Raw genomic sequence first — 21,364 nt, forward strand, 5'->3', positions numbered from 1 at the left:
TATCTGTTTCCACAATAACGTTTGAAAAAATTAATCTATTAGACTGGTCTTTAGTACACTCTTTTAGTGTCCCGATTAAAGTGCCAAGTTCGTTAGTCAGCCATTTTGGATAAAAATTCTAAAAGTAAGCACATTTTGAAAATTATTGGAACCACATTTTTTCATGATTCAAAAATTCTCTGTACACTGGTTTATAGTATTTGAAAAGAACAATGTTAATTTTCTTTCGCCCTAGGGATCGTCCACAAATTACGTAAAACGTTTTTCTTTTGTTTATATCGTTGTGTCCTTCTCAACTTCACAGCAATTTTATGCTCGTCTTTATTCAAACAAAAGAAAAACGTCTTACGTAATTTGTGGACGATCCCCTACAAGATTACTATAACAACTTTTTGAATTTTTCAGAAAATTTGAAAACTCAAATTTTGACCTCACAAAAAATAATCAAAAATTGTACTTTGCGGTCAAACTATGCAAGATAGGTGAAAAATGATAAAACAAACATTATGCACCCAAAAAATATCTAAAAATTTGTTATTAATCACTTTTTTATAGGACACGCACTTTTTGTTTTATTTATAAAAAAAATAGTAATAATACACAAATTAAATTTTTCTACACACGACACAAGCTAAGAAAAAGTAAATAGATAACATTTTTTCACCGAAAGTTGAGCAAAAAATTTTTATTAATGGCTTCTTTTACATTCTAATCAGAGAAGGTATTAGATTTGTATAAAATTTGACCCCCCTTCAGCTTTTGTCAAATGTCCACATTTTGAGACCTTCTGAATCCGAAAAACAGGTTTTTAGTAATGTCTCTGTCGGTCTGTCTGTATTTATAAACTAAAAGCCACGATTTATTAGACAGCCATTTTGGATAAAAAGTCAAAATGTGAGCGTATTTTAAATATTTTTGAGATAACTTTTTTTTTAAATTCAAAAATTCTCTGTACGGATGCATATAGTATTGAAGAATTTTAACAATTTAACCTGATGAATTTTTTTGTAAAACCAAAAATTACCAGAATTATAGCATTTACAAAATTCCAAAAAACACACGAAAATGAACCTTTTAAGCCAAAAAATGGAAAATCCAAAAATTACACTTTTTTATTCAATAATTTCAAAGCATTTCAAAGATTTTTAAATATATAAATGCATTTTCAAAAAAAAAAATTTATATATACACATAATTTAGGAGTCAAAAAATGGTAAGGCTAATCAGTAGATCGTATGAGTAAAGTCTAAATCATAAAAATAACATTGGAAATTAGCAAATTCAGTTTATGGAAAAACGACAAAAGTTGCAATAAAATGTTTAATAAAAATTATTTTTTTTATGAATGCGCATTTTTTCATACGGGGCAATGAAACTACGTCTGTTTTAATATCAATTCAAGTTATGAATTATAATAATATAAAAATTATGGGAATGATATAAAATTTCAGAGATAAATTTGAGTGCGAATCACGAGACACGTGATGACAATGTGTTCGTCAAGTCCGAGGAAGCTTTAACAAGAGAGAGTTCACAATCAGCAAATTAATGTCGTCAATGCTTTCAGCATCTAAGTCAAATTTTTAATTTAAAATAACAAAAATTAAAAATCTGATTGTGTGTGGAGATTTATTATCTGGTAGGGCTGTCCTATCTGGGGGGGGGCATCATCAATGGATTTGAAGTTGCTTGAGGCCCTCAATATTAAGTCCCCATAAAGATATCCCTTTGTCTTCAAACTTATCCATTTTATCGCTATTTATATATCAATTTTCTTTTAAGTCGTAAAAAATTAACAAAATCGCAAGAAATTTAAATGAAAACAGTATTTTTATAAACAAAATTTCTCTTAAGACTGTTATTGTCAATATTATAAGCAAATTTAATAAACAAGTGCATTATTGAGCATTTGTCGTCAAAAAAATTCGTGTTTTTCGATGTCAATTTTTTGAATTTAGGAACTTCATGATAATTTCAGAAAATTCATAATTTGTTAATGAATTTTATAATTTTATCAAACGATTTTAATAAACAAATGCATTATTCGAGCACTTATTGGCGGAAACATTCGTTTTTTTTTCAACGCCAGTCTTTTTATTGGGAAGTTCATGATAAGTTTAGCAACATCCATCACTATTTGATAAATTTTACTTTTTTTAAACAAATTTAATAAACAAATGCATTCCTCGGGCATCTGTTGACGACAAATTCGTTGTTTTTTTTCGATGTCAGTCCTTTTAATACAGAACTTCATGTTAATTTCAGCAACATTCATAATAAGTTCATAATATTATGATTTTTCTAACAGACTCGTGAGTGACCCGACTTTTCTTATTTTATAGACTTTATGTATAACAATTATCAAATATATTGTTTAATCATTCCTTGTATTCGAACTCTTTTGTGTTGGCCAACTGTATTAGTACTGAATGGAAAAAAGATATTTTTTTCTTAAATGAAAAGGACTGACTTAGAAAAAAATGAGTTTTTACGTCGACAAAGGCCCGAATAATTCATTTTTAAAATAAATTTGTTTATCAAAAACATGAAATTATTCAAATAATTATGAATTTTACTGAAATTATCGTGAAGTTCCCAATTAAAAGGATTGACGTTGAAAAAAATGAGTTTTTTCGTCGACAAATGCCCAAATAATTCATTTGTTTATTAAATATGTTGAAAAAATTACAAAATTTATCAAAAAATTATAAATTTTTTTGAAATTATCATAAGTTTCTCAATTTAAAAAAATTGATTCGAAAAAAAAACAAATTTTTTTGACTACAACTCGTGTGGAAAAATGGAGGGAGCCCCCGTTAGGGTCCACATGACTTGCCCTCATGGATTGCCTCTACGTTTTTTTAGCCAGTGCTGGCACATGTACTGGCATATCTCAGGGATGATTTCTTGACATTTTAGAATGCATGAACTATAATGTGAACCCTATTTTTTTATGTCCATTTTTTTCCGCTGTTTGCAAGTCTGAACTCATGAAACCTTAAAATTAGTGGTGTCAAAAAAATATTCACCCTTTGGGGTTTGAAATTTGAATCTTTTATCTGTGAGGGCAACCGAGCTTGGTCCTCTGCGGGGGCCCCTATGGAACATCCAAATTGTGCGATTTTGAATTTCAAAAAAGTGTCTTGCAATTTTTGACTGAAATTAATTGCTTGTAAGTCTAAAATCATGAAACCATAAAATGAGTAGTGTCAAAAAATATAAGTGCCTTGGAATTTGAAATTTTAATGGTTGATCCGTGAGGGTGACCGAGCTGAGGCTCCTCTGGGGGCCCCTATGGAATATCCAAATTGTGCGATTTCGAATTTCGAAAAAGTCTCATCCAATTTTTGATAGAATTGTATTGCCTGTAAGTCTGAAATCATGAAACCCTAAAATAGGTAGTGTCAAAAAAATATACGTCATTTGGACTTTAAAATTTTAATCGTTGATTCGTGAGGGCAACTGAGCTGGGCCCTCCACGGTGCCCCCGTAGAATTTCCACGCCTGGAACATCCATGCAGGCCCCCGCCGGGGGCCCTCATCCTAAGAGGTTGTCAGCGACTAAAACAATTTTCTTATTATTGTCGAGCACCGGGAACGTCAAATAGAAAAAATTGTAATTTTTTTCGTCATATTCATTTTTTTATTAATACAAAAATTGAAAAACTAAATTATAAATGAAGTTTCATACCTTTCTTTGAAATTTTATTAGCTTGAAATGAAAAACCATCAAATCGGTCCACAGGTTCAGTCGGCATCGTATTTTGAATCAAAAAATGTACTTTTTACCTATTTTAGCCGGCGGTTTAATTGTTATTTCTAAATTAAAATTGAACGACTTTGTTTATAAATTAAATAACTTCAAAATAGAACAATTACAATTGTGACGTTTAAAGTTTGAATTTGGTCGATGAAAATTTTAACTATTTGAGGCTCTCTATTTTGTTAAGAAAAAAAATCAATTTTAAAAAATTTTATCCATATTTTTGCAAAAATATGAAAAATAACGTGAGACAGAAAAAAGCTTAAATTGACGAATAGGCGTGGAAATAGTGAGGAAATGATTGAGTTGAAAGACAAAGGGATTATCTGTATGAGGGACCTAAAATCGAGGGCCTGCAGCAACTTCAAATCTAATGAGGGGTGGTTTCGTTGCACAGTAGAAGGGGAAGGGGACTAATTTTACCTTTCTCTCGGCCTCCACTTATTCCATGGGATCTTCATTATCCTATGGAGTGGAAACTTCTAATGTGTCCCCTCAGGATTTACATTTTTCTTGCACCTTCTTCTACAGTTTTAACCAACTGTAGTACAATGAAATGAATTTTATTGTGTTACAACGGGAACACTTAAGTTAAGTTGTGTTGCGTTAAGCAAAATTTCGTTAGGTTCTGTTAAGTTAGAGTCATTTGTAGTTCAAGATCGAGTTAACCTATTAAATATAGCACACATTTAAGACTGAGAACTGTATGCTTACATAGCTACACGTGTGGTTGAATTTCATTCGACTAGGTTAGGTCAGGTCAGGTTTTTTTAGGTTAGGATAGGTTAAACCTCTATGTAGGTTAAGCCGAAGCTAAATGAAACGGTACCGCAAACACGACGGGACAACACAATGAGTTTAATTGTGTTACGTGAAGTTAAGTTAGGTTAGGTTAGGTTAGGTCAGGTTTTTTAGGTTAGGATAGGTTTGACCCCTTTGCAGGTTAGCCCAAGCTGATTCAAACAGTACCGCAAACACAACGGGACAACACAATCAGTTTAATTGTGTATCATGAGGTTAGGTTAGGTTAGGTTAGGCTAGGTTAGATTTATTTCTAGGTCAGGCTCGAGTTGACCCATTCGATGTAGAACACATTTGCTACTGGGAAAATATGCTTCAAGAGCTTTACGTGTAATTCAATAAATTTCTGTTAATTCAGGTTAGGTGAGGTCAGGTTCTGTTGGGTAAAGTTATGTTAAATAAGTTGATATCAGACAAGGGTTGATCCTTCACAGTTGTCGACATGTTTTTGAAGTGAAAATTTGCATCACTGGCATTATTTTGAAATTTATTTGCCTCATTGCATGATTTTTCATCATTTTTTGAGGTTTGCTCAACCATGACGTGATGGGTGATTTTTGATACCGAATTTGAATTCAGGGCCCCAAAATCCATAGGAATACGTGTGTCTTGTTACCAGATCCGCACACTTATTTTTTTTGTGTGGCTGTGTTATTTCAAGGGATTTTTATTGACTAAGGCTTATTATTGGCCGTTGCTAAAGATTATTATTTACCGTTGTTAGGGCTTGTCATTCTCCGTATCTAGAGAGAGGAGTTTTATTATTCGTTTATAAGGGTTTTTGAAAACTATTTTTGAAGGTTGCTATTGATTATTCTTAAGGGTTTGTTATTTTCTGTTACAAACGTTGTTAGGAACTTTGTGAAGGGTTGTTGTTGTCTGTTGCTAGAAGAGGATATTAGCTGTTGCTAATTATTGTTATTGACCGTTGCTAGGAAGTTTTATTGGTCATTTTTAAGTGCTGTTATTTCCCGTGGCGACAAGTTAATATTAACCATCGCTAGTAAAAGATATTGATTTTTTTAAGGGTTATTATTGTCCGTTTTCAGCGGGTTTTATTGAGCCTTGCTAAGAATTATTATTGACTAATGTTAGATTGTTGTATTGATCGTTGTCGATGTTTATTATTATTCGTTGCTAGAGGAACTTGTTAGTTACTGCAAAAGATGGTTATTGATCATTTCGAGGCAGCTGTATTAATCGTTTCTGAGGGCTGTTCTTGACCGTGGCTACGAGTTAATGTAAATCATTGCTTGGAGTACTCACTGGCCTTTTCTACGGGTTCTCACTGTCGATTTTTAGGTAGTTGTAATGAACGTGGCTGAATGTTGTTATTATCTATTTTTAAAGAGGTGTTATAATCCTTTGCTAGGAATTTGTATTAATCGTTAATAAGAGTTGTTTTTCCGTTAATATTGATCGTTTTGAGAGGGTTTTATTTACCTTTCTAGGGATTGTTATTGGCCGTTCCTAAGAATTGTTATTGATCGTTGTTCAGGATTGTTATTCTCCGTTTCTAGGGAGTTTTAATAATTGTTCATAAGGGATTAATAAACTCTTTTTAAGGGTTGTTATTGATAATATCTAAGGGCTGTTATTTTCTGTTGTTGCTGTTGCTACTGAGTTGTATTATCCATTGCTAAGGATTATTATTGTCTGTTGCCAATGGAGGATATTAGCTGTTGTTGTCCGCCGTTACAAATCGATATTACCCGTCGCTAGTGATTGTTATTGATATTTTCTACAGGTTTTTATTTTCCGTTTCTAGGTAATTATATTGAACGTTGTTGACGGTTGTTATTGCCCGTTTCTAAAAAAGTGTTACTAGTCGTTTTTAAGGCTTTTTGTTGACCGTTGTTAGGGAATTGTCTCCAACAGTGGAATGTATTGTTATTGCCCGTAGTTACGGCTTGGTATCAGCCATTACTAGCAGATTTGATTAAAATTATATAGGGTTTGTTATTGTCTGTTTCTGAGCAGTTGTATTGATTGTTGCTGAGGATTGTTCTTGTCCGTTTTGAGAGGCCGTTTTTAGACGTTTCTATGTATTGCTATTGACTGTCGCATAGGAGTTATTATTAGCCCTGGTTACAAGTTGGCATTATCCATAATTCGAGGATCTTATTGACGTTGCTAAGAACTATTATTTACCGTTGCTAGGGCTTTGTATTCGTCTTTGCTAAGAGTTATTATTGACCTTAGTTTTGGGTTCATACAATCCATTGCGTGGAGATTTTATTGAACTTTTCTTGGGGTTATTACTGTCCGTTTCTAAGTAGTTCTATTGAACGCTGCTGATTCTTGCTGTTGTTCATTTCTCAGAAGGTGTTATTAGCCGTTGCTCAGGATCGTTATTTACCGTTGTTAGGGAATTGTTTTCATCTTTGCTAAGTGTTGTTATTGACTCTGGTTCCGGGTTAGTATTACCATTACTACTAGATGTTATTGCTTTTTTATTAGGATTTTTATTGTCTGTTTCTTAATATTAGCATTAAATTTTTCTGAGGGATATTATGTCCGCTTCGAAGGTCCATTCTTATCCGTTTCTATGTGTTGTTATTGACCGTTCCTAGGCAGTTGCTATTGACCGAGGCTACAAGTTGGTATTAGTCGTTCATAGTGAAAGTTATTATCCTTTTCTAAAGGTTGTTATTGTCCACTTCTAGAGAGTCGTATAATTATATGCCATATGAGGCTATTATCTGTTGCTGGGGATTGTTCTTGATTGAGAGGGAGTTCTATTGATTGCTGCTGAGGGTTCTTTTTGGCCATGACTACCGGTTGGTAGTAACAATTCTTAGTAGATGTTATTGATCCCTCCTATAGGTTTCTATTGTCAGTTTCTAGGAAGCTGTATTAATGGTTTAAAGTGACAGTTATTGGTTAATGGTAAGGACTACTATTTACCGTTGCTAGGGAGTTTTATTCATCTCTGCCTAGGGTTGCCGTTGACCTTAGTTATGGTTTGGTACTGACTTTAGTTATGGGTAGGTACTGATAATTGTTTGTGGATGTTATTGAAATTTTCTAGGAGTTGTGCCTGTCTGTTTTTACGTAGTTCTACTAAACGTTGCTGACGGTTGCTATTGTTCATTTCTAGTAAGCTGTTTGTTGTCCAGGAAGCCATTGCTGAGGATTTTTATTTACCGTGGCTTGGGAGTTATGTTCATTTTTGCTAAGTGTTGCTATTGACTGCGGTTACAAGTGGGTCTCAACCATTGCGAATGGACGTTATTGATTTTTATAGGGGTTGTTTTTGTCTATTTATAAGTATTTATATTAAATGTAGCTGAAAGTTGTTCGTGACCGCTTCAAGGAGCAGCTCTTAGCAGTCCCTTGTTGTTTTATGTGTTGCTATTGACCGCTATTGGGAAGCTGTTATTGGCCGTGGCTACAATGAGGTTTTTTAGTTCTAGTTTTTATTTCAACATTTCTAGTGGATGTTATTGACCTTTTCTAAGGGTTTTGTTGTCCGTTTCTAGAGAGTTGCGTAATGGGATGCTAGATGAGGTTATTATCTATTGCGAAGCACTGTTCTTGATCCTTGCAAGGGATTCAATTGACTGTTGTTAAGAAATTTGTTTGACCTTGTCTACAGGTTGGTAGTAGAAATTATTAGTAAATGTTCTTGACCTCTTTTCAGGGTTTTCATTACTTATTCTAAAAGTTATTGACGTCATTTTCAAGGTTGTTGTATTAAATGTTGCTGAAGGTAATCATTGTCAATTTCTAGGTTGTGTTATCGGCTGTCGATAGGGGTTCTTATTGACCGTTTAAAGTAAATTGTATTAATCGTTTCTAAGACTTATCATTGACTGTTCGCAAGGATTTTTTCGGAACGTTGCTTAAGTTGTTTGAGGCCGTTGCTAAGGATTATTAATGACCGTTACTAGGGGATGTTATTTAGCTTTTCTAAGAGCTCATGTTGGCCGTTATAGAAGTTTATTATTCTCCGTTGCTAGGTAGTTGTATAGAACGTTGTTAGGGGCTGGTAGTAATCACTGGGGTTTGAAGACCAAAGAAACGTACTAAAAACAAGACTTGCTGAATTGGATCCAGGCCTTTTTACCATTTGTATGTTGCTCATTTCTTCCAGTATATTCCTTTTCAGAAATGTCTTTTCTTCTAAAACTAAAAGGCTATAAATAGGGAAGTTTTGTTTCTTTTTGGCTCTAGTGAAAATTGTTGAACTCTTTAGACCATATCCGTATGACTTCACATAAAAGTGCGGCGTTAAGCGGATCTGAATTACCTGCACTTCCAGCACCGCACTGATCGTACGTTATACCCATGCTACTCAGACGATTTTCAACTCCGTACGATCCATCGACTAGTGCTTATCTACGAAAGTAGGCAGCAGGGTGTAAGTTGAATCCTGTTAAATATTGACTCGTTGGGGTCTTAGAAGAATTGCAAAACGAACAAGAACTTTTATCTTATAATACTAACTTCATCCAAGTATTTTTGTTGAACATGCTGCGATTAGATTCGATTTATTATAATGTTGGAGAGGATATCGAAATTGATTTTGTGTAGAATTATTTCTAGTCAATGGGGATGATACTCCCTTCAAAGTATTCTCTTTGGGAGGCCATAACCTTTTTTCAGCGATCCTTCCTCTTTCTGATGCACTCTTTAAAGTCACCTTCAGGAATAGCTAATAGCTACTTCATCTAACTCTGTTTTATTTCCTCTACGTCTCGAAATAGGTTTCCTTTTAGAGGATCCTCTAATTTTGGAAACAACCAGAAATTATAGGGATTGTATAAGGGCTGCTAAAGTTGAGCCTCTTAAAACCTCTTGTTTATTTTCGACCCCTACAAGCCCTCTATTTAGAGAATTCTTCCTCAGAACTTATATTTACAGTTCCAATAGTATTTTCTTATTGACAAGTAAAAAAAAATAAATACAACATATTCTCAGATTTATTAAATTATGAGTCAAACAGGAGATCAAATGGAACGAATTATTTTTGTATTAAGATAACTGTGAAATTTTAAAAATTTCTGGAATTCTTCCAAAACTATTTGGATTTTTTTTTAATCTCTGGAAATATTTTGAAATCTCTTGAAATTAATAAATCCTTTCTTGAGAATTGAAAATCCTCCTGAGTCTCAGGAAATCTTTATCAATTTTTGTGCATTAAAAAAAATATTTTGTCACTTACATATTTGTTTGAATCTTTTTAATATGTTCAATTTATATCCTTATGTTTGCAAATTTTTGAAATAAATTAATATTGAAAACTGAAAAAGATTTCCTGTAGAATTCATAATCAAATTATGAATTAATTAGGAATAAAAAATGCATTTTGTTGTTGTTGAAAATCGAAGTATCTGGGTGAAAATTCATTTGATTTGTTGAAAATTTATATTTTCAAGAAAATTAATCTTCTTGGTTAAAACGCAAACTTTTAAGTGAAAAATTAAACTTTTGTTTAAAAATTGAACTTTTTTATTTGAAATTAATTTTTTGAGATTAATTTTTTTGGTCAAATCTTAAGAGGTAGGACAAAATCATATTTTTTTTGTTAAAAAATTAATTTTTTGGTCGAGATTGAACTGTTTTGTTGAAAATTTGCTCTTTTTGAAAAAAATTAATTTTTTTTCTGAAACTTTAGTAGTCTACTTTCTATTCGCTACAAATTTAGCTATTTGGTAAAAAATCTAACTACTTTGCTTAAAGTTTAATTACCTTATGTTAACAGAATTTTATATTCACATTTTCCATATTATAAGACTATTAAAACACTTAAACAAAAATATTGCTTTTTTTATTTTCGTTTTTAAAAGTTGTACTTTAAAAAAATTATTTTAAAAAAGAAGCCAATTATATTGCTGTATTATCAAGAGAAAATTTTATTCATAACTAAATAGCTGAACTTTTTACCAAAATAGTTGAATTTTCAAGCAAAAAAAAAAAGAATTTTCAATCAGAAATAGAAAACAAATATTTTCAATCAAATTGTTGAATTGTCAACAGAAAATTTAATTTTGAACCAAAAAGTTGAACTTTCTACGAAAATGATTAAATGACCAAATAGTTCAAGTTTCTACTAAAAAGAGAATAGTGCAATATTTAAGCCAGAAAGATGAATTCTTAACCCAAAAAAAATTTCAACAAAAAAATTCAATATTTTTAATCAAATTGTTGAATTTTCAGCAGAAAACATAATTGTTGACCAAATTTTTGAATTTTCTACTAGAAACCAAAATATTAGAGTTTTCAAGCCAGAAAGACGAATTTCCAACCAAAAATGGGATAGTTCAATTTTCAATAAAAAAATTAATTTCGAAAGATAATTTTGTCAATAAAATTGTTCAATTCTCAACACAAAATTTAATTTTGAACGAAGAATTTCAAATTTATATGAAAATAGTTGAACCAAAAAGGATGAATTATCAGTAAAAAACAATGAATTAAATAAACAAATAAATAAGCAATATTTTCAATCAAATTGTTAAATTTTCAATCGAAAATTTAATGATTGGCCGTATAGCTCAACTTTCTACCTGAAGCACAATAGTTGGTTTTCAAGCCAGGAAGACAAATTTTCAACTAAAAATAGGAAAATTGAATTTTTTGTCAAAGAAACTTAATAAAATTTTTTTTTAAATCAAATTGTTGAATTGTCAACAAAAAATTTAATTTTTAACAAAAAAGTTGAACTTTCAAGCCAGAAAGACGAATCTTCAACCAACAAAAAACAACAATGTTTTTAATAAAATTATTGAATTCTCAACAGAAAATTTAATTATTGAACAAATATTTGATTTTCTACCAAAATAGCTGAATTTTCAACCAAAATCACCCGCCAATTATATACTATTATCCATTGCATTTTTAGTAGAATTTTTTAAAATTGTAAAAGTGCGAACCTAATTTAAATTTCGAATCTTGTAAATATATTTTAAAATATATAAATTGAAAAACAAATCCCTTTCTTGCACGAATCTCCAGAAGGTGGGTTTTGCTCTGTAGAATCTATTTACATTTTTACATACGAATATGTAATTAATTTCAAAAGTCACTTTTATTATGACAGCCTTGATTTTTCCGATATTATCGGTCGAATTGAATCGGAAATTAGATATGAGACGATGTAATTTTTAACAAATGAATGCATGAGAAGTTGGTTTTAGAATACGTTTCGAAAACGAACGAGACCGATCAAAATATTTGAAGTTCTCGTATCGAAATGCAGCACTACAAATGTCTGTATTTATTGCAATTTATGTATTGTAATTTATGTTATTAGTTGAAATTATGTACAAGTTTATATGACGCAATTGCTGACCAAGTAGTTATAAATTCTTGTGCACAGAAACGCTGCAAAATATTTGAACCATCTCGCCATGTGTTCAGGACGGAACCGGAAGTACCGCTACCGAGTACTAGACCCGCGTCATATTGTCAGTCAATAGAGAAGTTTGGATCGCCGTTGCACTCTAGTGATTCGAAGTGGGATGGGTTCGAAAACAACGAAGAGTCAGGGATTTATTTTTCAAATCCATTGCAATGGTATCTGATTTTTTTCATACCCATCGCGATCGGTCCTGATGTATCGTATGTCGAGTGCTGGTCGATTCTTTTGATACATTGGAAACCCTATGAAAGCCGAGAGATTCGCTTGGTTGACAGATTTCCTTTCACGGCAGCTGAATTATATATTTAAGTTCAACGAGTTATGATTCACTTTTTTAAGTTAATATTTTAGGATAGGCAAAGAATTTTACATAAATTTCCTTACATGAAAAGGTTCTCTTATACTACCCTTACTTTCCCTTTTTTTCCTATTCATCAATCTTCATTTCTCCTTCCCTTCCCAACTTCTTCCTTCTCTGCTCCCCTCTCTCTTTACTAGCATAACTAACACTCCCTTTCCTTTACTTTTCTTCCTGTACTCACCTCCACTACCTAACAGTCATTCCTTTACTGCCAAAACTCTTTATTTTCCCTTATTTCCTCTATTTCGCCTACCATCATTACCCCTACTTTCCCTTCCCTCCTTTTAGCGTTCGGTTCACCTCCTTACCTTCACTTCTTCCTCCGTTGCCCCCTTCTCATCACTTTAATAGCTAACATTCCCTCTCTTGTAATTTCTTCCATCTACCATTATTTCCCCTACCTCTTTATTTCCTCTCAGTCCCTCTATTTTTACTTTGATCACAACCCGTACCTATCCTTACTTCTTTTTAACCTTCGCTTTACCTCCTTTCCTTAACTTCTTCCTCTTCTACCTCTTTCTCCTCACTTTCACAGCTAACGATCCCTCTTCTCGGCTTGCTTTTCTTTTTCCACCTGCACAACTACTGGGTTTCTTCTCACCTCCATACTCCACATTTCCCGTCAGTTCCTGTATTTCCATACTTCCATCACTTCTCTTGGTATCCCTCCTGTCACTTCTCTTATATCCTTCCGCTGATTTTTCATTAATTACCATACCTCCTCACTTTGAACCACTTCCCCCAATTCCTTTCTCAGCTCTAATCTTACATCTCTCACCTCATTTCCTCTATTTTCCTTTCTGTAGTTTCTCCTAAATCCCTTACCCTCATTCTCGTCAATTCCCCACCCCTTACTTCTCCCACTTCCCCAACCTTCATTTCCCTTATTTCCTTCAACCACACTTTCTTAATTCCCCTCACCCTTTTTGTCTTACTTTTCCTTCCCTAATTTTTGTATAACTTCCACTACTTTCCCTTCCTTAATTTCTTTCTACATTTTCTAAAACCGGCCAAAAATTGTCACGACCTGCACATTTTTTTACTAGAAACGACCATTTTTTTCACTTTTACTGACAATTTTATTTACCAGTACCTACAATTTTTTCACCAGACCTATAATTTTTTTACTAATAAGTTTACGAATAGAAAATTAATGTTCTTAAATGAAAATATAACTGTTTCATGTTTGGTTGAAAATCTATCATTCTTAGTAGGAAATTCATAAATTTTGTTAAATAATCGCAATTCAATGTTAGATCAGTTTTTTATTAACACAACTTTTTATTTATTGGGTAAATTCGACTGTCTTTTATTTTTAATTAAAATCTTTTCTGGTTAAAATATTAACTATTACATTTTTGTTTATAAATTCATCATTTAAAGTTAAAAAATTACTTCTCTAACTAAATATGTAACTGTTCGTTTGAAAATTTACTTTTGTTTTAGAAAATTCGATATATTTAACTCAAAATTATTTTTTTTTGAAGAAAATTGATGTATCCCACTTTTGGTTAAAATTAACCCTTTTCAAGTTTACAACTATATTAAGAATTCATTCACAGTATTAAAAAAAAAATAATTCTTGAAAAAATTAAGATATAAATACATTTTATCATTAAATGAAATTGATTATTTCTGCTGTTTGGTTTACTTAATAGATGGTTATTTTTTATCTTTAAAGATGTGGTCAAAAAGTTAATAACAGAATTGTTGCCTTTATGAATGATGCATAATTAAAAATTTTTAATTGATCTTTCAGAAATAAAGTTGAACAGTTATATGGTAATTTTTTATTTAAGAAAATGTATTCGTAAAAATAGTAAATAGTTACGGTTCACAATGAGAGAATTTGCAATGAATCAGTCCATTCTATATAATCTATAAATCTATCAATTGTAGACATAAAAAATCTATAATTTTAAATTAATTTCCACTTTTTAACTTTAAAATTAAAGTATTCTGATTAAAACATTTAAAATTACATTATTTTCTATTATACGATTTAAATATTGAAAAGCCTTTAATTGTGAATATTCATAATCGAAGAATTTAAAATTGCAGCTTATGAGGATTGAAATACTTTCAATCGTAAATCTTAAAAATCGAACTATTAAAAAAAATCGTGTAAAATTAAATAACTTTAAAATATAAATCTTTAAATTCGAATAATTTGCAATTATAGGATTAAAAAAATTCAAGAGTTTTCAATTATGAATCTTCCAATGCGTGGAATTTTTAATTTTGAATCTTTAAAATTGAAGATTATATTATGCTAAAAATTAAAAAATTGAAACTTTTCAAGCTTTCACTTCCAAAAATGATAAATTTTTTCATCATAATGTTTTCAGTTTTAAATTTAGTTCATTTTTAACTTTTAGAATTAAAACCTTCAATTTTTATTGATAAATATATCTGATAATTAGTGCAATATGAAGAATTTTAAATTGCAAATAATGTAAATTGAAAAACTTTCAATTTTAAATCTTCAAAATTGAGCTGCTAACAAAACCGTTTAAAGGTGAATACCTTATAATATAAATCTTGAAAATTGAACAGTTTTGAATTATATATTTACAAGAATCAAGAAATTTCAATTATGAGACTTGAAACAGTTAGGAAATTGAATTTTAGATTTCAAAAACTGAGGAGCTTTTAATGATAAAGATAGAAATCAAAAATGGATATAAGCTCCAGGTTTAAAAATTTTGTTTTATTTATTTTATTTTTTAAAATTGAAAATTTCAATCTTGGTTTCCGAAATCATCGAAATTCAAGAATTTTTATTTATAGATTTTTTAAATTAACGAGTTTTCAGTTGCAGGTCTTGAAGATTGAATAATTTTAAATTAAAAATCATAATAACTGAAAAATATTTCATTGTGAATCTTCAAAATTGAAGTACTGAAAAAAATGTTTGGTGATTTAAATTTCAAATTTCGTCAATTTGCAAACTTTATTTTTGAAAATTTCAATTTTGGTTTCCGAAATCATCGAAATTTAATCATTTTTATTTATAGATCTTTCAAATTAACGATTTTTCAGTTGCTGGTCTTGAACATTGAATAATTTTAAATTAAAAATCATAAAAACTGAAAAATATTTAATTGTGAATCTTAAAAATTGTATTACTGAAAAAAATATGCTATATTATATACCTCTAAAATATAATTCTTGAAAATTGACGAATTTGCAATTGTATATTTTAAAAATTAAAAAATTTCATATGGCAAATCTTCAATATCGAAGAACTTTAAATTTTTAATCTTCAAAATTGCAGAGTTTCCAATTTCGATAATCTTCAATAAGAAATTTCTATAATGCTGATGATAAGCAATCAAACTTCCCTAAACTAAAAAATCTAAAATTCAAAGCTTGACCCTAATATTCAAAGTCATCAAGGTTGAATAATTTTTATTCCTACATTTTTAAAATCGAAAATCTTTCAATTGCTGAAAGCTGAAGAATATTGAAATTAAAATTGTACAAATGCCGATGTAGAATTTTAAATATTTATTATGATTTATAAATCATAATATTTTATAGAGGTTCATACAGAAACACATATTCTAATATGATAATCAGGCAATCAAACTAAGACACTTTAATAATCGTGGGTATTGCGCTATTTGTGTTAGTAGTGAATATTCTAGCGAATCCCATAAAATTTTATTAAGTAGTGTAGAATAGCCTGCTTTTGTTTATTTCATTACAAAAATTTTAACTGTGACAATCGATAAATATACACTTGATTCCATACACGGAACTCCGGCTAATTGATCGCAGCTTATTCAGCAATTTCTGGAGAAGCACCAGAAATTGCACAAGCACCTTCCACACTGCTTCGGTAGTCCCCATACAGGCCTGAACCCGCTCCCTGTGATTTTTGGTTCTTTCTTAAATTGAAATATCCACTAGAATTAAATCTCAATCCTGGTACACGACAAGATCGGATACTTTCCGTACAGATCTCTTATATCAAATCATCCGATCTTGGTTCCATACTGTATAGAGCAGTCGAAATGTGACTTGCTAATACCGATTATGTTGACATTTAGCTCAAAACAAGTTAACTAAATTCAAGTATGCAATACACATTCAGCTCCACCAATCGTCTTAGTTGATCCCTGAGTGTTTCCATAATCCTCTGTTTACGATAGTATTTGTTCTCACCAAGGAGTTCAGACAGTTAGACACATTGTTGCCTGAGAGTGGCGTTGATGACTCCAAGGGCTGGGACTGCTCATGCATATTATCATTTTGTCAGTTTATGCAAATCAAAGCATTTATATCAATATTCAAGAAAGCGAATTAAGAATACTAACTTATATCGCACATAAAAAAAAACTTTAAAAACTTTTATTGGCAAATGGTGTATTTCAAAAGGGATCATCCACAAATTAGTTAAGGTGTTTTTCCGAAATGTTGAAACCAACCACATTACTTGTCAGATATCATAAAATTTGATTTAACCTTCCCCCTTTTCTCAAAATTTTACTAGCATTTTATAAATTTAGAAAATGAACATATACATTCTTTTAGAGAAAAAACGTGGAATTTGAAAGAAACTAATTTTTGAAAAGAAAATGTGCTGATAAATAACAAGGATTCAGTTTTACAAATGAATCTTACCGTTCAATTAAACTATTATTTTTCATAATTTTCAAATTATTAAAACTCATATTTATTTATAATAGACTTTATATATTTCCCTCTATTCCCCCATTTTTCTCTTTTCGCTTATTAATAGAAACTAATTAGAAAATCTAATTAAGTTTGGATAAAAGTTTATTCTTCTTGGCTGGAAAGTTAACATATTTTTTATCGATAATTTATCACTCGTGACACTATATACAATTTTATTTTTAAATTAATTTCCTTTGTTGAGAATTTAACAATTATGTCAAAAACTTTTTTTATCATTGAAAATTTATTTCTTTTTATCTGAAAATTTGATTATCCTATTTTTGTTTGGAAATTGTAAACTGAAAATCCAATTTATATATTTATGGTCGAAAATTTCTTTTTTTGGGCTCGAAATTCATGCATTTTTATAAAAAATCTTTTCATCGTAGAAAATTCATCTTTTTGTTTTAAAATTTTCTGGTTAAAAGCTCGACTGTTTTTTACCAAATTCACCGCTTTGGCATCAAAAGTCAAAATTTTGGTCAATTTTGTTTTTCGAATAGTCTTTCAGGATTGAAAATTCAACTTATAAGTTAAAAATTCGTCTTGTTGATCATCTTCTTTGAAAACTGATCTTTTCCAGTAGAAAATTTATGATTTTTAGTTGAAAATTCATGTATTTTTTTAGAAATTCATCTTCTTTGGCAGAAATTAAATATAATTGATAAACAATTTATGGTTTTTGTTGAAGATTCATCCTTTTAGTTGGAAATTTATTAATTTGGTTAAAGATTCATTACTTATATCTGAAAGTTCATTTCAGTGATTAATTTGCAAGACTAAGAATTAAATTATTCCATTCATTTGGTTGAAAATTTATTCGTTTCGACTTGGGTATTCAACCTTTTGGATAATTTTGTTTTTCGAAAAATCTTTCTTGGTTGAAAATTCAGTTGAAATTGCAATTAAAAATGCAATTGAAAATTGAATTGTTTTATTTTTAGCAACAAATTAATCTGCCTTCTTAAACTTTATTTTTTTGGTTTGTTAATTTATCTTTTTTAGATGAAAATTTATATTTTTCAGTTGAAAGTTTATATTTTTTAGATGAAATTACAACTAATCGCTAAACAATTTATATAATTTGTTAAAAATTCGTCTTCTGTGGTAGAAACAGAATATTATTTGTTGGAAGTTCATATTTTCGTTTCAAGATTCAGTATTTTTGGTTAAACATAATTTTAGTCGTTTATTTTTGAAACTAAAACTACAAATTGCTTCCTTTTTAGTAAAAAATTGATTTTTTCTGGTTTAAATATTCAACATTTTAGATAATTTTGTTTTCTAACCAATATTTCTTGGTAAAAATTTAACTTTTTCGTTGAATATTTATTTCTTTTTGCTTGTCACAAATTTATTGTTTTTAGTAGAAAATTAAATTATTTAGTTGAAAAATGTATGTACTTCATAGACAATTTCTTTTGTAGAAAACTAATATTCTTGGTTGAAAATGTATGTTTTTGGTCAAATTCAAATAATTATTTGAAAGTTAAGCACTTTATGAAAATTTCATTTTCTCTGTTTTTGTTTAAATTCAACTGCTTTGCTAATAATTTTTTTTCTTTTGAAGATTCATCTACTTTATTAAAAGTTAGTCCATTTAGTTAAAAATTTGTTTTTGTTTCGTTGAAACAAAAACCTTTCTTAATTGAACATTTAACTACTCCATTTGTTGTTAAAAACATTTTTGGTAGAAAATTAATCAACTAATTAATATTTTGAAAAATTTTTTATAAAAATTTCATCAGAAATCTGTTGTCTTGACTGTTTTTTCTTTAAATTCAATTATAATTAGGTTGAAATATTAACTATTACATATTTTGTTGAAAATTCATCGTTTTGAGTTAAATATTAATTTTTTCACTAAAAATTAACTATATGGTTGAAAATTCTACTGTTGCCTGAAATTTTAATTTTGTGTTGAAATTTTATATTTTGCGGTTTAAAATTATTCTTTTTTGTAGAATTTTTTTTTTATTTAAAATTTAAATATTTCATTTTTCGGTAACAAAAATGATTTCTTTAAATTAAAAATTTCATCTATTTGGTTGAAATGTATGTTGCTTGTCGAAAATGCGTATTTTTTTATTAAAAAATAAATCTTCCTGTTTGAAAATTAATCTTTTTGTCTGTATGTGTTAAATTCGACTGGATTCTATTTTAAATTAAAATCTTATTTTTTGTAAAAATAGCGACTGTTACATTTCTTGTTTATAAATTCATCCTTTTAAAGTTAATTTTAATTTTTATAACTAAAAATTTAACTATTTGGTTGCATGTTCAACTGTTTTGTAGAATTCTTTTATTTTCGGCGCGAAAATTACAGAAAACTATTTCATTTTTCATTAAAAGCTTATAATTTGTATTAGAAAATTCATTTATTTTGTTGAAAATACGTCTTTTTGGTGGAAAATTTATTTTTGTGGCAGAAAATGTATTTTGTAAAAAATGTAATGTGTTAGGTTAAAAATGTAACTATTTTGTTAAAAACTTATATGCTTTGTTGAAAATTCGTTTCTAGGAATATCGATTTTTGGTTAGCAATATAACTGTTTGTTTGAAAAATAATCTATTTAGTTGAGGACTCAACTAATTTGTGAAAAATTCGTCTTTAATAGTTTTTAATTGTTTTTAATTTTAAATCAAAATATTTTCATGTTGAAATATAATTTATTACATTTTTATTAAAAATTCATCTTTTTAGGTTACAAATTATTTTGTTAGTCAAAAATTTAACTATTTCGTTGAAAATTCGACTGTTTTTATGAAAATGAAGTTTTTAACTAAATCTTCAACAACAAAAAAAGAGAATTATTAACAAAGTAATTGAATTTAACTAAAGGGACGTACTTTGAACAAATTGTTAAATTTTCACCAAAAGAGGTAATTTTCCAACTGAAATGATGAAGCTTTAACAGAGAAAATAAATTTTGTATAAAGTGTTTCACTTTTAAAGAAGTATTTAAATGAAAATTACGTGAATTGCACGAATTCCGTTAATTTCACAAGTTCCTTGAATTTTGGTAATTTTTAAATTTTGCGAATTTTTTGAATTTCGTTTATTTTTTGAATTCCGTGAGTTCTTTGAATTCTGTGTATTCTTTAAATTCATTCCATTGTGCGAATTCAATGAATTGCTTGAAATAATTCAATTCCTTTAATTCTTGGAATTCCACAAATTTAGTGAATTCCCTCAATCCTATGAATTCCGTGAATTTGAGAAATTCCTTGAATTCCGTGAATTTAATGAATTCATTGAATTTCGTGAATTCGTTGAATTCTATGAATTCTATTATTTTGTTGAATTCTATGGATTTGGTGAATTCTGTGAATACCCTGATTTCCATATATTCTTTCAATTTTGTGAATTCTGAGAATTCCTTGAATTCCGTGAATTTCGTCGATCCCGCGAATTCCATGAATTCCATGAAATCGTTGAATTCCTTGAATTTCCTGTGTTTTGAGAATCGATATTTTTTTGATTTTGAGAATTGATACAAAAGTCTTACTGGCTACTATACTTATTTTGTAAAATCCTAATACAAGCAACACAAGTGTAAGGTAAAATTGCAAACATGGTATTCGAATGACGAAATTGCAATACATGTATTGTAAGTGTTGTAAATCGTGAATTAACCGTCCAGCATTCCAATACAAGTATTAAAGCGTTTGTAAGATAGAAATTGCACACAAGAAAATTACGGAATTAATGGAATTCAGGGAATTTAAGGAATTCACGGAATTCATGAAATTCACAAAAGTCACGGTATTCGCAGAATTTATGAATTTCGAGGGAACCGCGAAATTGATAAAATTTAAGAAATTCACGGAATTCATAAAATTCAAGGAATTCATGCAAATAATGAAATTTACGAAATTCATGGAATTCGCGGAAGTCATGAAATTCGCATAATTTAGGGAATTGGCGGAATTTATAGAATTCATGTAACTCAATGAATTGCTGTAATTCCAGGAATTCATGGAATTGAAGAAATTTATCTAAATCACAGAATTCAGTGGATTTGTAAAATTCATTAAATTCATTGAATTTTATAGAATTCACGGAATTCGCGGAAATGATCGAAATCACGGAATTCATGGAATACAAGAAATTGATGGACTTCGCGTAATTCATGGATTTCACAGAATTCATATAATTCAAGAAATTCGTGAAATTTATTGCAATCACAGAATTTACGGAATTTAAGTTTTTCACAGAATTCATGTAACTCGCGAAATTCACAAAATTCATGAAATTCGCGGAATTCGAGGAATTTATGGAAATGAAGAAATTCACAAAATTTATGGAATTTTCGGAATTCACAGAATTCAAGCGATTCGCGGGATCCATGGAATTGACGGCATTTGCGGTATTCATCAAATTCACAGA

General features: G+C 29.6%; 1 long non-coding RNA gene across 1 annotated transcript in view; it reads right to left on the bottom strand.

Annotated features, from left to right (window-relative positions):
• Nucleotides 1-15,999: 15,999 nt before the first annotated feature.
• The window catches only part of LOC117174788, a 40,397-nt gene continuing 35,032 nt past the window's right edge, over nucleotides 16,000-21,364 (bottom strand). The window contains exon 3 of the long non-coding RNA XR_004467362.1: nucleotides 16,000-16,527. This is a non-coding gene — a long non-coding RNA (uncharacterized LOC117174788). The remainder of the gene's footprint in view (nucleotides 16,528-21,364) is intronic.

The sequence above is a fragment of the Belonocnema kinseyi genome, chromosome 6 (assembly GCF_010883055.1).
Source record: "Belonocnema kinseyi isolate 2016_QV_RU_SX_M_011 chromosome 6, B_treatae_v1, whole genome shotgun sequence".
Taxonomy (NCBI): domain Eukaryota; kingdom Metazoa; phylum Arthropoda; class Insecta; order Hymenoptera; family Cynipidae; genus Belonocnema; species Belonocnema kinseyi.